Source organism: Dermacentor silvarum, chromosome 1 (assembly GCF_013339745.2).
Source record: "Dermacentor silvarum isolate Dsil-2018 chromosome 1, BIME_Dsil_1.4, whole genome shotgun sequence".
Lineage (NCBI taxonomy): Eukaryota > Metazoa > Arthropoda > Arachnida > Ixodida > Ixodidae > Dermacentor > Dermacentor silvarum.
The window spans coordinates 311,581,762-311,597,988 of record NC_051154.1 but is presented as its reverse complement, the minus strand read 5'-3'; the positions used below and the strand labels follow the sequence as shown (position 1 = coordinate 311,597,988).

At 47.4% G+C, this 16,227-nt stretch overlaps 1 pseudogene; it reads left to right on the top strand.

Annotated features, from left to right (window-relative positions):
- Positions 1–15,590: 15,590 nt before the first annotated feature.
- On the top strand, positions 15,591–15,769 carry LOC119437888 (U2 spliceosomal RNA; annotated as a pseudogene).
- The last annotated feature ends 458 nt before the right edge of the window (positions 15,770–16,227 follow it).

Sequence of the window (16,227 nt, the reverse complement as noted above, 5' to 3'; positions counted from 1 at the left end):
CTAACAGCTTAGGCCAATAGGTGTGTGGTGATGGTAGTAAAAATGCTTAAGGTGAAAGCCTTAGGAGGCTCGTGGGTTGAAAAATCCAACGTCCCGTGTTATGGCCCCAGAATTCATGTTGCCACCTTGCCACACGGTGCCAACATTGTGGCACTGACAAAGGTCGTGGGTTTGAGTGCCTTAATTAACTGTACCTTAATTAAGATATAGTTATTTACGCACTCGAACCCACGACCTTTGGTGTTACTTAAGGCTAAGTTAATGAAGGCACAGTAAATAAGCTAAAGTTAAATATGCACTTGAACGCACGACCTTTGGAGTCAAACTTGCGACCTTTATTTAGGGCAAACTTAATTAGGGCACAGTTAATGAAGATAGAGTTAATTAGGCACTATATAGGTCTTGTGCGGGGCTGTCCAAAACTTGATCAGCGCGCTGATTTTCTGGAATCCTGGTGTGGCCTGGAATCCAGTGTAAAGTTAGTGTCTGTCCGCATGCTTAGAGCGCAAGCGTCAACGACCTAATCTTTCTTACTGTCAGGCTCTCTGTCCTGTGAGACGCACACCCTCCGACGGCCGCCTTCGAGTCTGTGCACGCATAGATTCGCGTTGGGCACTCGAACCCACCTAATGCTTCTTTGAGCATGTTCTTAGAGGTGGGCAGCGCTACCCAGATGGAGGGTAAAGGAAGTAGACGATATGGCGCTGACTGACAACTTTTCAGTCCGCGCTCGTATCGTCTATTTTTTCCTTTGTCCTTCGTCCTGGTAGCACTGCCCACCCCTAAGAATATGTTCAGTTACCAACTCGCCCAGCTTGCTATGTTATTTCAGCTTCTGTGAGCGCTGCTTTGATCAATCTTAGCTCTGCTTCTTTTGTAGTAGTTCACCCATGAAGGACATCTGCCTTTGTTCCGTCGTCCTCGACGCAGTACCAGGTTATGGCAGCCGTTTCGTCGATTACTTCTGCATCTATATATAATTGTTCGTAACATGTTGGTGCGTGTCTCTGTCGTTAGCGATCTCCTCAGCATGCTTGGTTGCCTCGTATTGCCATCTGGCCTGATTACTCGCTTGGTGTTACCTGGTATAGGGTGGTGATCAGGCACGCTATAACGTAAAATGATTCCAAACTGTTTTGATTCCAAACTCCTGACGTCATAATTACGTAACCACCGACGCAAGCATCGGGCGGTGACCCGCAGCGTTGTCTGATCAGCCCAATGAAACACTCTCCTGGTTTGCAGGAGGTCACCTTTGTTCGCTTTCAAAACCAATAACATTGTCTACACTTAGCGGTTTTTCTTATCTAATAGGCTGACAACAGGCGAGGAGAACCCTCTAGTGGAGAGGGTTTCGATGGGGCCGAGCCAGCAAAGTCAAAATAGATAACCGCACGAAGAGGGTGGGGCCGGCTTGTCCGATTGGTCCGCTTCGCCTTACTTAGCTTGCGGTGGCTGGTAGAAAATCGCGGCGGCGTGCAACGGAAGGATAAGAATGCCGCTAAAACGAATCCTCAGCAAGGAAAGGTTGGCAGAGCGATGTCGCATGCATGGCCGAAAGAGCTCGATAACGTTTTACTGCCACGGAAAAATGTTTATCATGTGCAAATGAATACTTGCTCACCGGCAGGTGCGAGTTGCGAGGGCCTGAACGATCGGCGGGCAGCCATTATCTATTCTTTCCGGAAGGGGGTAGTCTGTGGCTATTGTGAAAAAATGTCAGTTTTGTTCGGCATATTAATGCATTTTTTTGCGTACACGTCGCTTTGACGTGGTGAGTTATTGCGGTTTTGTGAGGTCACATGACAAACAGGCGAAGTGGGCGTAGCCAGAAAACATTGGACCAATAGCAGAATGCTAATGGTGAAAAGGCGTCGAATCAGGAATGATTATTTTTCTTTTGTGCGGTTTAGTCTTGCATAATCAGTGTGTACACATTATATCAGATGGGGAGCTATCGCGGTTTTCGTGACGTCGCGTGACAGACAGGCGAAGTTGGGAGTGGCCCGAAAATGTTTGGAACAATCGTGGAGGATGATTGCAGAAATTGGAATCAAAACAGTTTGGAATTATTTTACGGTATAGCACCCCAGTTCAGTCTGGGAGCTTCCTAGGTGGTGTTTTACAAAGAACCGTAAGTCGCCCCCAGAGCTCATGTGCGAGTCCGCGGAATATCTGTCATCCTTGTTAAGAGCCTTGTGGTTGGGGAAATTGGACTGCGTGTTGGGCTTCCGCTCTGCGGTGGAGTTTGTTCATTTGCCCCTGCTGGTAAAGATGTTCAAGCATGGTGAAGCTTGGCAGGCCCGTTAGTACTCGTATCGCCTGTCAGCTAAGGCACTCCATTGTACGCTGTTGGCGGGTGGTTAGCCATTAAAACAGGTAATTTATACCATAAAACACCTTAGATACATGTATGGCATCTAAGACTCTCCTCAGTACTTCTAAATCCGCTTCCGATGATTTTGATGTTATTAGCCTCACCAAGTACAGTACTTGATTGCAGTCAAGACTCATTTTCTTTACCCATGTGTTGGCTTTGCCATCTTGGTCAATGGGCAAGCCGAGCACTCAAATGCTGACCATTTGCGGAAAGGTTTGTGTAGCTAGTAAAAGGGTCACTTGTAGCATTAGATGGTTTCTTATTGCAGTCTTGTTTGGAATGATCATGCTGGCGGATTTATCCGGTGAGGGCAACAAACCTGACCGATGGAGATATTCGGTGATGATATCCCGTGTATATTGTATTGTTTCGGCTTGTAATGTGCGACGGGCCTTCCGGACGTCCAGATAGTTATATCATGCGCGTAAATTTTGAAATTTATATTGTACTTGTACTAGTCGGTGTGAAAGGTCTGCTATCGCAACGTTGAAAAGAGTTGGCGGCAAGACATGGCCTTATGGCACGCCTGCATTATTTCTTGTTCCGGCCCTTACTTGAAATTTCCTGTCTTTCAAGAAGTTGCAAATGAACTGTAGTGTTTTACCACTGATTCCTTTGCTTTTCACTCGTTTCATGATCATGGCATAAGAAACTGCACCAAAATCCCTCTTGATGCTGATTGCCATGATGATCCTTGGCGTGATCACTTGTCCCGATATTACCAGCAATGCGCCTTGGTTGCGAAGGTGCCTTGTGAAACCAAGTTGCATATATTGCAATACATTTGTTTAATCTAGTTTCCACTAGATGCGCCGGAGTGCCACACCCTCCATGATTTTGTAGAAGTTTGATGTTAAAAGACTGGTCTGAGGCTTTTAAGCTGACTGGGGCATAGCAGGCTTCAGAATGGGAATTACCAATGAGAGTCTCCAATCGTCCGGTAAATAGCCAGTTTCGCATACGTGGTTGATGTAATGAAGAAGTTCATCTTTTATTGTTCTTTAAGATACTGTGTTGCTTTGTCTGTTACGCCATCTGGTCGGGGTGCACTGCTTATCTTTGAGTCAAAGAGAAGCTTTCAGTTCCACTTTGATAACGGTTGGTCCATGGATCCAGGAGCGTTTCATCTTCTGGGATGGCGAGTTCTATTCATTGGGGAGGCCGTGAAAAAACATTTTATCAAGCTTTTATTGCCAGTTCATCAGTTGTTACCTCGAGCGTCAGAGTGATATTTTCAGCTGCAGTGTAATGTTTTGTGTTGCCTTCCAGGCTGTGGAATGTCTGCAATAGCGTGGAGACAACCGTGCTGCGATTGAAGGAGCTGCAGTGATTCCTCCATTTGCCTCTTTAAGCTTGCAGACCGTTTCCTTGCGTTCGCTGTTTCCCGGTTGGGGTGGGTTCACAGTTGCGGCCTTTTAGTCCCTTATGTGTATGCTTGAAGCGCATGTAGCCTTGAGGCCCATAGATTCAAGAGATGTAAGACGTGGGCCGGATGTCCTATTTTCAGTGTCGAGTTGATCGTGGCTTCTTTCATAGTCCGCACAATTCTGTCAAATTTGTGCTGGCACCTTCAGTGTATTGAGCTGCCTTCTAGACTCTACTGAAGTTTGACACATACTACAATTTTTTTCTGGCACTCTTTCGACGCAAGTATGAGGTGAGCTGATCTCCACTATGCTTGGAGGGGGTCACTACCGAAGCGGTCCGGTAGCACTTTCCACTTGCATTTTAAAGCAGGGGATGCCCACGTAACGTCGAGGGGTGCGTCTTGTAGTCGACTGCAGTGACTGATTCTTGTTGGGTTTGGCGCTTCGTTAAGAAGTTCCGGGCCTAAGCTGTCTGCTACTTTTAGCAAGATAGTCCCTGTGCTGACATTACGGCGGTGGTCCCACTGCTTGTGATGGGTGTTCAGGTCTCCTGCCAGCATAATTTTGTCAAGTCTGCTAGCCATTTACATTATCTCCTACAAACTCCTCATATTGTTGCCCTCCGTGTCCTGAGGCCTTATATAGGCTCATTCCACCACAAGCCTGCTACCACCGATTTGGACGCGGACAGCTACAACTTCCCTGACTCCATTCTAGAGGTGCGAAATGTCTAACTGATTTATAGGCATACCCCTCAATACGAGGACAGTGGCCAGTCCTTTGACGTTGGTTGTAATAGTGCCATTTTGATTAGTGATAAGCCAATAATCGGTGGCTGTGTGTAGAAGTCGTAACCAGGTAAAGTAGGTGAAGTGAACCTCGTTTCTTCTAATAACATAATGTGTGGCTTGACCAAAGTGGTATTGATTCTGAGAGTAACTTTGCTGCATGGTTCTTAAAGCAGCAACAGTTCCATTGGAGCATTCATACAGGGCCTGTTGATATAGTTTTACCCTCAGTTTGTCTTTGCCAGGCAATTGAGGTCTTACTGACGGAGGGAGCCACGTTGGAGGTTGTTAATTTGCGTGGTTTGCGCCAGCTTATGTATTTGTTCCGCAACGAAACGGAGCATTTCCATCGTGGATGAGCCCGACGGTTCTGCCTGTGATCTTCGTGCTTACATTTCTTTAGGTTCTTGTTACTGCAAGCGTGTAACTTGAACTCTTTCTTTAGCTCGGCATTTTTCGACTTCGGGTTTTCAACCTCTTTTATGATACAGCCGATATGATTATCTATGTATTTTTTGCGCATCCAGTTCAGTCTATTCATTTAGACTGCTACAGTTGCTTTCATTAGCTGTCCCAATCCACGGGAAGTCCTAGCACTTGTTTCCACCATGGCTCGTCTCCTTTTGTTGTCGCTGTGGCACGGAGTTTCCTTGTAGTGCTATCGTAGAATAACATGCACTGCTGTTAATCATTGGCGTTTGCGCTGGACCAGTACAGCAGTTGTTATTTGCAACGTGCACACTGCGGTCGCTTGTTTGTGCAGTGCAGCCAAGAGGTTATTTGTTGCAGAGGCTCCCATGCGTCGGTCGTGCATGACTGTTCTTATACCCGTTTCTGCAGTACCTCTCCACCGGAATGGGATGTCTTCTTTGATTCTGATCGGATAGTTTGGATGGTTAGTCTCGTGCTCATGTGCTTTGCAGATCCGGTATTTCTGTCGAGCGGCGCCTAGTTTAAGCTTCTATATTGCTTCGTCCGGCGTAGGACACCATCCTTGCCGCAATATAGGTATGCAGCATCGCTCACAAATACGGTTCTCGGCTTGTATGCCGTCACAAGCACGATGCAGGCGTAGTATAGGACACTGCGTGGCAGGCGGCTAAATTCATTCAAAGTAATAAGACAGGCACTGTTCCTAATCATGGCTCGCGCGTGTACGACCTGATGTGTCCTACAGGTCAGATTTGTGTTCATAGTGGGGTGTTTCATCGGTTTTGTTGCCATGAATGACTCCGTTTAAATGACTTCCTTTAATCTCCACTTGAGATGTGGACTTGCGCTGAGACGTTGTGACCATTCCGCAGCGGTATGCTGTCGATGTTAAGTACATTGGAAGTGAGGGTAACGGTGATGGCATTCGTCTCTGTCTGTATTTTAAATCAGTTGAAGTTCCGCGTCCTAAGGGCATCGTCAATTGCCTGTTGTATGTCTCTTTTTATCTTTTTAGTATCTGCACTACATTGCACCGTTCTCGAGGCTTGATAGTACGCGTATGACTCGGGTCAAAATGAAGGAGATGTTTTTTCGATGCTTGACCAGGCGCATCTTGGCCACTCTCTGTTTATTGTTTCATCCGCCTTCGCTACCCTCGAGCAGTGCCCGCTTACGAACAGCATGGCAGGTCTGCGTATTGCATTCTGAATGATGGTCAATCGACTCACTACGTCTGCTTCTGCCTGTTGAGTGCCGGCGATCGCTTTTGGGAGTTGTTCTGTTGATGTCTTGTTTCCTTCATCCGTCATATGTTGCATTGCCGGTAATGATGATGCGTCTGTTATTTATGTGCTGTCCTCCTTTGACACTGCTCTGGGATACGGCTCATGCCAGTTCCGGCGCTTCTCCATAGATGGCATACTGTCGTGGCAGCTGATGGTCACTTGAACGAATTTGTCCCTACAGGTCAGATTTGTGTTCACAGTGCGGTGTTTCGTCGGTTTTGTTGCCATGAATGACTTCGTTTAAATGACTCCCTTTAATCTCCACTTGAGATGTGGACTTCCGCTGAGACGTTGTGACCGTTCCGCAGCGGTATGTTGTCGATGTCAAGTACATCGGAAGCGAATGTATCGTTCGTGAGGGATGGTCCCTTGCATCTCACACAGGCTGCGGCTGTGCGCGAAAAGTACAAGCCTGATTGGCTTCCACGCTAAGCCGAATGATTGAAGATTGGAGTTATGACGGATAAATGAAAGAATACGCACTTTCGCGCCTTGTTACACGCCGGATATGTACCCGGTGTGTCTTGTCGTTGTCCAACGTAAGGGCGAGGTCTAGAAACCGCTTGCGCGTCTCCGTGCCTTCATGTCATAGCAACCCACTTGACGTCTTTCTGCTCAAAGATACAATTGGAAGTCCCTTATTGTGCCTTAGTCCCTTAGTGTGTCCTCGTAGTCATGATGTCACCATGGTCGTTCCGTTATCGTTATCCTACTCTCGTCATGCCGTCGTCTTCGCGCCATCGTGGTCATACATTCCCATGCATTTGTTGTCCTACGGTCATCGTGAGGCTGTCAAGGGCGTACAATCATCTCAGTCCTGCTTCGACATTCGACTCTCGGCATGCCGGCATGCCGGCATCTCACACAGGCTGCGGCTGTGCGCGAAAAGTACAAGCCTGATTGGCTTCCACGCTAAGCCGAACGATTGAAGATTGGAGTTATGACGGATAAATGAAAGAATACGCACTTTCGCGCCTTGTTACACGCCGGATATGTACCCGGTGTGTCTTGTCGTTGTCCAACGTAAGGGCGAGGTCTAGAAACCGCTTGCGCGTCTCCGTGCCTTCATGTCATAGCAACCCACTTGACGTCTTTCTGCTCAAAGATACAATTGGAAGTTCCTTGTAGTGTGTCCTCGTAGTCATGATGCCACCATGGTCGTTCCGTTATCGTTATCCTACTCTCGTCATGCCGTCGTCTTCGCGCCATCGTGGTCATACATTCCCATGCATTTGTTGTCCTATGGTCATCGTGAGGCCGTCAAGGGCGTACAATCGTCTCAGTCCTGCTTCGACATTCGACTCTCGGCATGCCGGCGTCGTAACACCTCGTACGCCAACCCACTGGCCCAAGTGGTCGAATAGCATAAGGCACAATGTATGTGCTATTACTCTTGATGCCGTCGTCATTCCAGCTGTGTCATCCGAATCTCGTCATGCCTTCGTCGTCACACAGTGGTCATACGATTGTCGTCATGGCGTCGTCGTCACGCTGTGCTTTTAACATCTTCGTTACTTCAGAAACATCATCTTATGGTTGTCCTGCAATCGTCGTCATACGGCCTTCGTTGGTCCGTCGACGCTATCTTATCTGCGTCATACTATCATCATCATACTGTTGGCCTTCAGTCGTGATTAGGCCACCATAGTCATGTCATTGTCGTCAATGTGTCGTCTCCAGACAGTCGCTTTCATGTATTCGTTGTCATACCATCGTTATCAGGACGTCGTGGTTGGACTCCTCGCCTTTCCAGCTTCCTCATCCGGTTTTTGTGTCTTGTCGTTATTATCACTATCATCGTCGGGCTATCGTCGACATACATTCCTCATCATCTCATTATTCTCATACCATCGTCGTCACCCTCTCGTCGTTACACCATATTTTTCATTCACCAATCGTCAGCTCATTGTGGTTATTTGTTTTTCGTCATACCGCCTTTGTCATTTCTTTGTAGTCACGGCGTCGACGGCATACAGTCGTTGTCATGTCGTCATGCTCATGGGGGACCTTGGCAAACGAGTGCTAAGGTCGTTTCATTTATGCAATTTCATAATGGTAAGTATAGTGACATCTTCCCGGCGAATTACAAATGTTACATAATTTTAATCTCCAAGCAGCTGGAATGTTTGCATATTTTCTTGTTATAGAGTTGATATGTAGGGTAGCCATTGTACGCTACTCTGATTAAACTCCCTGCTTTCTTTTCTCTTCTTTCTATCTTCACAATGACAAGTAGCATAAATCGAGCAAAGTAAAAATGGAACAGCTATAGGGGAAATTTTATTCTACGCGCGTTTTTAATAGTTTCACCTGAATACCCTTTTGTTTTAATGTCAGGAAACCGTCTGCAGCTGGCGATCACGTTCACAAAACACCTTCTGCGTAAACTTTGCCGCGTTGATAGTCCAAAAATTCCTTCTGGCCGCGCACCTGAGGCTGTACAACTTTTTAATAGAATGCCCACGACTGGATATTGAAAGACTACGTTTGAGACGCTATATAATGTTCTAGGACGGCACATGATTACACCTCAAAAAGTCTTGGTTTCACTTGGTTAATCTTTGATATAGCTGTAATTATTATACTTAGGTATACACTCTTTGTTAAACAAGGTATTAATTATAAGCCGACAAGTCCAAGCGTTTTGCGAGCCGAATGGCTTGCTCTAGCTTCCTCAGTGTCCGACGTTAGCTTCGCGCGCTTGGCTTTCCGGACTCTCTCCCGTGAAGCAGTCCGCCGGGCGATATCCGCGGGGTGGTCATGACGCCGCTTGCCGACGAAGGCTCAAAGCCTCCCGCTCCCATGCAACGCTCATAAAAGACGACCCGACCTCGCTCTCATCCATGGCTAAGCTCGCAATGACTAGGCGAGCGCGGCGCTCCTCTTAGCCAGGCGCGCGGTTAGTCACGTGGTCAGACAGCGACCCAGCTGCGGAGAGCGCATGCGCCATGCCGGCGGTGGCGGCTAGCGCACGCAGCGGCGGCGGAGCTCAGCGCGGCAAGTTGTGTGATACGTTGCCAAAGCTACGGCGCAGCTACGGTAAAATGAAGGTCAACTTGCGGGCGACGGCGAAACTCGGCTCGACTAGCTTAGTAAAGCTTTCGCTTTAAAAAAATTTGTCGCAGTTTCACCTTAAAGGCGAAGCATCAATTGCGATAGCAAATTTGTAGAGAGCTATACGGAGTAATGATAGTAGCTTAATCAGCTGTATAAACTTGGACATGCAGCAGCACTGGCAACACGGAGAACTGTTGTCGACGCCGTCGGCGTTTTGCCCGCGTTCGCACAAAATGCGTGCGGCGTTGGTGACTGTTGCCGGAGCCTCTGATATAAATAGGCACTTGGTGCCACAGCTAAACGTCGCCTCCCCCTCCCCCCCCCCCGGCCTTTCGCGCGTCGGAAGAGCGCGCGTTTGCTTACATATATGGTGATTGTAAAGGAGGAAAGAGACAAAGACGCCTACTTCTGCAGCCCTTAAGGGAGCACGGCGCAGAACGCGTGTTTGTTCTCCGCCGTGCGTTCACTCCCCGTGAAAGCGCGCGTCCCTCGCGCCCTTTCACTCGCACATACAGCGTTCGGCGGCGCGCGGCGACGTTTTCATGTCCATTGACGTCATACCGAACCTCACGGCGACGGCGACGGCAGAAATCTGCTTTGGAGTGTCCATATAATTGCTATCGCAATAAAAATATCGACCATCCAGAGAGTTCCGGAAGAGATCAAAATTGTTGGCAATAATTAATTACATCTTCTACTGTTATTTGTAATAAGACTGTATTCGTTTTATTAGACCTCAATATTTCTGCCTTTGTTTGAACTCGCATCCTCTTTTTTGTTTTCGTGCATTTCTGCTAACTTACTTTACGTTCTGGGGTGGCGTTCCAAATGTGGCACTGCTTAAAGGCAACATCTCCTAAATATCACGTGTTAAGAAACTTCAGTAAGAAAAAAAGTTTTGTAGTCTGCGCATTTTATGTGGACTGATGGATATTTTTGCCCATATTGTGGGCTAAATATGTACCATCGACCAAAAAAGTTTACGGACCAAGTGGTCTGACAAAAAGCTGAATATCTCCTCAGACTCAAAACGCAGCCTGGTATTCCCATTTTCAGCCTCTACTGGTATATGCGAACAACATTGTGATGTATGGCTTTAATGGCTGCTCGGATATTTAGCGTTTTATGAGATCCCGTGGTGCGTAAACTTTTTTTCGTTGATAGTACATGTTGAGAAGTACAGATGCTCTTGTTTTGCCTATTTGCTGTTGTAGCGACACTCAGTTTTTCTTACTCAGTTTTGATGCTTAGACTAAGCCCGCTAAGACGTATAACTGTAGATGGCTAGAGGAAGTAAACTGATGATATCGGGTCCGCTTGCTGCAATGTAAGTTTCCTGGGTTTTATTTCAACCCTTCTAACCCTTTTCAACTTACACGTGTGGAAAGTTGAATCCCTGCAATTAACTACAATTTTTAGCTTAAACAGCAAATCTATACAAACACTTGTTCGAGTCATAATGCGCACTTCGTTAATTTAAAGTAATAAATGACAGTCCCCAACTTCGCACTCAAGAAAATAAATTTTTTGCTCTGCTGTAGTCGACTGCAAACACAAGATTGCGGTGGCAGCTCCCCGCTGCCGCGGTGTACGCAAGCGCGTTTCCAGCAGTGTATTTGTTTACATTATACAGAATTTTAAAAGCCGCCTTTGGCCCATACCACTGTTCTATTTCTTGAGCTGGGTAACTCGGAAGAGGTGCATATTACTTGCGCGAGAAATGGAAATACATAATCGAACAATTAGCAAAGTCTCATTATTAAGGTTTTTCCTGTAGTTACTCTACGGCATATATTGCAATGTATGAATTGTAGCCTGGAAGCTAGTAATGCGTATCTACTTGGAACTGATTATCAGCCTAACACCAGTTTCTAGGCGTACATTCACAAAGTGTGCGACAAAACACAATGGCGGTCATGTAATTTTTTGTACTTCAATCCGTAAAAACACGTCTTGTTAAAAAAACAACGTAGTACAACGACACATATTTGCCGCAAATATGACGATGCATATCTCGAAACCGCTGTCATATGGATAATTCGGTACAAGTGGATATGCCTTGCAAAATCATCGGCTACGAATGGGTAGTTACAATATTTCAACTGTGTACTCGGATAGCAAGCTCCAGTGTAGCGTACTTTCCCATCTCTGTGCATTTACTAAACAACAACAACAAACTACTTCGTAAATTGTAATATCTTGCATAAAGTAACCACTGCTAAAATAAGTTGGTAAATGAAATTTGGTATTTTTTAAATTGAACATTTTGATTTAGTAATAATGTCCGCGTTTTAGAGCAATCGAATGGAAGGATTACAATGTCGCAGTACGCCGCCATGCAATTTTAAAAAAAAATTCTGTGTATCAGAAATATACACCTGGTATAACGACGACCAGGCGTTCTGTTTGAGAATTTCTCCCTTCTTCAACAGGTATAAATTTTCTTCCCGCATAATTGCGCTTCTGCGAAGCACCCTCCGTTGTAGGTGTGCGCGGGGTATATGTAGGATGCCAGCTTGTTTAACGAAGTTTAGTTCAGAGTACAGACGCCACTACTCACGCTCTTGATGCGTCGCGTGTTGTACGCTTTGTACTCCATAAGGGCCCCACTATAGTTTCATGCCAAAAGTACTAGTGAGAAGCAGGAAGTACTAGTCCCATGGGAAGCAGGAAAACCGAGGGGCTCCATATTTTCCGTGACTAGCACGCACTACCACATCGGCTTCATGTAGAGGGCCATGGGTCTCCGAAGGCGCTCAAGTAGCATGAGAATAATGGACAGCACGCGCATTATTCCACAATTTGACGCAGCTCCGTTATCAATACACAGTGGCATTTCTGTCGTTTCCGGATGTGCTTGGGTTGAGCGCAAGTCTCCTAACGTTTATTTAAGTGGTTAAGGTAGCAAGACAGAAAAGCTTATTTACAATAAGGCAGAGAGGTCGGCCTGAGGTATAGCTTCCTTTGGCCTGCTACTCTACACAGGGGAAAAGGGACGTGTAGGAAAAGAGCTGATGAAAACACTCTTCAGTTGCAAAACGTTGATAAGAGGCCGCTATCAGACTAGTTTCTTTTGGGCCCTTGGCCTAATGCAAACCGCGCAGCCTTGATTACAAGCGCCGATATAGCCTTTTTACAAGACACCGGGCTAGACGCACGGCTTTAGAGAAGCCGCAGCGTTGGGAACTTGTATATACGCATCTCCACCTCATGTCATCATCATCATTAGTGGTTAAGTGTTTTACGTCGAGTACTATAGTTCACATAATTAAACCACGGAAATTCAAAAGACATTCAAGTGAGAGAAAACAGGAAATATCGAGCCGCTAAAGGGTCATCGTATTCTTTTTGCTCAATATACGGTATGATGTGATCCAGAACGCATATAAAGATTGCTCAGCCTTTCGACTGATCCTGGGCGCATGCGAAGATTGCCCACACTTTCGAGTACAGTTGCCGCTAAATCAGCAGTAACACTCGCCACAAGTAATTATTTTGTAAAAACAATTCTTCTTATCTGCATTTTTCTGAAATAATCGAATGATAAAACCTAAAGGTTTTTAATTAGAACGTAAAAAAGCCAAAAGAATTGTGCCAACCAATGAGCTTTACGAAATGTGTTTAAATATGAATGTCCTAACATCCCTGTACCATGACTTTCGTTCTTGCGCTGGTATACCAGCAGTACTGTCTGTGCAAGCGCGCACATTTAGTCCCGAATTTCTATGTAGTATGCTGTGTTTGAAATTCTACTATAAGCCTAACCAGTGTCCAGCATGTGAAACAAGTGCATGCCTTATCGCCACATGTGGCCCTACCTTGTCTTAAAAGGGATATCAGCGGTCTTCTAGTCGTCTAGAAAAGCCAAATCCTAAGTAATGTGCCCCAAATTAGGCCACCTCCTATACGGCGCAGAAGCATTCCGTTGCACGTCAAGTAGGCCGCTCCAACAAATATATTACGGGGTTACAAACAGCCCGCGCTCCTTTATTTTAACAGCGGAGCTGTTTGAGGTCGAGGCTGCGCCATCCGTCCGTCCGTCCGCCGGTGTCACGCAGGTCAGGTGTCCAGGAGAGGATGAAAGCCACGACGGGGAAGGGCAGGTCCCGTGACCAGCAGAGGAGGAGAGGCGCGCTGGGTGAGGAGGCGACGAATGAAAGGCCGCACTGGGCGCGAGGAGGAGAGGCCATGGGTATAAGAGCAGGTGTTTCTGTGCGGCGCGCCCTTTCGGATAACGTACAAAGCGGAGAGCTGCTGCCGACGCCGTCCGGGGTTCACCGCGTTTCCCCCGTTGGCGGCGGCTCGGCAGGTTTTGACCAGAGAACTGGACACTGGTCGAGTAGCGTCGGAAGTCACGGCCTCTTCTCGCCTCGCAACGTTTCAGTATTTAGGTTCGCGTTCTAGATCTGTGTTTACTTGTGTTTACGCAATTGCATTACGTGCAACACATGCACATGTAACACTCGTAACACTTGGTGTAACTAACACCGCTTCGCTGTTAGACCATCTTCACACAGTGGAAGGGAGGTATAATTGTTTTTTTTTTTGCAGCTCCGGAAGCACCGATGAAAATCGTGCGGCAGTCGACGTCGCGTATAAAACAGGATGATACGCGACAACTGGCCGTAACCATCCTCGAACCATTGTCTTGGAATTCCAGTCCAGTCGGCTTCCGTCTGCGATGGGAAACCAATGAACAAATCAATGGACCTGCGAGGGATTTTGATTTGCCTCTCGATGCACCAGGAGGCAAGAAGGACTTCAATGTCACCCTGTCTTTGAAGCCTGGCCGTGAATACACACTGTTTGCCAGCGCGCGTGGTCTCGGGGACTTCGGGGAAGTTCTCGTTGGTCCCGAGACGTTGGTGACAATGGAAACTACTCCTCTTGGTGAGTAAATTTTAAACATGTCTGTAACAAAGGACCGTAAATTGGCTAATATGATATCATGAAGGGGACTTTTGGAGGGCACTACAGTTTGAGTAAACCGAATTGTAATTGAAGAACTAATTACAGCTTGCATGTTCAGCTGTCACGTAGCATCACCTAGTTGGAATGACGAGAAAATTGTGTTGGAGAGTTAAATTTGCAAGCGCGTCGCACAATTTATGGCTTCAGTATAGTATACGTATAGCTTTCTTGCATGATACATATCTCTACATAAGCGAATTTCTTTTTGCCTCGCGGTCCTAGCAGGCTGCACGCTTAAGGTACGTCCACACTGGCGACAAAAACGCGCGCGACACGCCGAGTGCGGCGAGCGTCTGAGCGGCACACGCGTACGGGCAAGTTCACATTCGCATTTTGCGGGACGCGGCAGCGTTGCTTGGCGTCGCGATTTGTCTTGTTCCATTCGATACTTCTCGTCAAGCGCGCGTTCCGTTCAGCCGATTTCATCTTTCATCGGAGGTGTCTCTGTTTCTTCGCGCCACTGCCGGTCCCGCCCAGGCATGTCCGATTGGTGACTGAACATTATAATACTAATTTGTTCTTTACTTGTGCGTCGCCGACATGCAATACAGCGGACGAGATGGTTTTGGGTGCTCCCGATCTGGGACACTGAGGGCCAGGCAAACTCTCTGCTTCCCCGCCTGCGCACAACTCCTTGTCCTTGAAATCGACGTTGGATTTGCCATACACACAGCCATACGCGCGGACTGTCTCCACAAAGGCTTCCATTGCAAAGCCAAGTCTTCCCCGGCGTCTCGATATCGCTATGGGAATGCTTAACGAAAACGGCCTTATTGGCTGGACATGGCCTCTGAGATTTTATGGCGTGCGTGTCACTGCTCCATCTCAGAGGCCATAATATGATAATTTGCTTGTGGGACAGGTGGCGCCACAACTGCGCCACTCGCTTCTCATTGGTGCTTGTTTTGCGGCTTCCGCGAAAAATCGGACTCACACCCATTCGAGCGGTTGCCCCGCGTTGCTGCCGCTTTTCGTGAATCTTGTTATTCGCGAAAGCATCGCTCGCCGTGCATGGCGTGTCACGAGCGCTTTTGTCGCTAGTGCGGACCTACTTTACGCTTGGCCTCTGCGGCCCGCTCATCGTCAGTGGTGTCCTGCCACCGCCGCCGCGCCGATTCCCTTTTCTGTTCAAACCGTCGTTCTTTGTAGGCACGCTGTTCTTCTTCAGACCGTACAACACTCGGGCTACCCATTTCACAGTCAGAGAAGAACTGAGGAAAGGAGCCTACGTAGAACATGACGTCAGAAGACACTCAGATTGGTAGGCACTAGTCTCATTACGCGCGATGGCGTACACGTGCGTTGTGTGAACGCAGACGCGGGACAAAGTGTAGTATCTGTTCTTATCAGCTTAATATCTGATACGGGTTGTATTTGGCCCCAAGATATTAAACTTGTCCAAGTTGGCGGAGTCCTTAAAACCTGCTTCACCTCTGCAGCGGTTCGGCCCGGTATTGCACTATCATCGGGAGTTTTGGTCTATGGACATTGATCCGCTAGAAACTAGCCATATACACCTTCGCTTTATAGAGAGCTTCTTCGGCTCCTGCCATCGGTCCGAACGGTTCCCAGGTCTTTCGCTCGCTGACTCACATAGTGCTGTAGTGGACCTAACCTCGGTCCCTATAACACGGTGACACGGACGTCATTGTACAGTGAGCCCCACATCATGGACCACGACATGAACGAGAGACCGATAACCAGTTCAGAGGGCCTTGGCACGGTGCAGATTCACCTGCCGTCCTTTTGGTCACAAAATCCTGCAGCCTGGTTTACTGAGGTGGAGGCCATCTGTGACCTTCGGTGCATTACCTCGCAACATTCGAGGTTCCTCCACTCTGCCTTGACATTCCCTACAGAGGTGGGTCTGGAGTTCCAAGGAGGTGTGGACGCACTCCACGACACCCCCCCCCCCCCCCTACGACCACTTCAAAACGTCAGGGCTG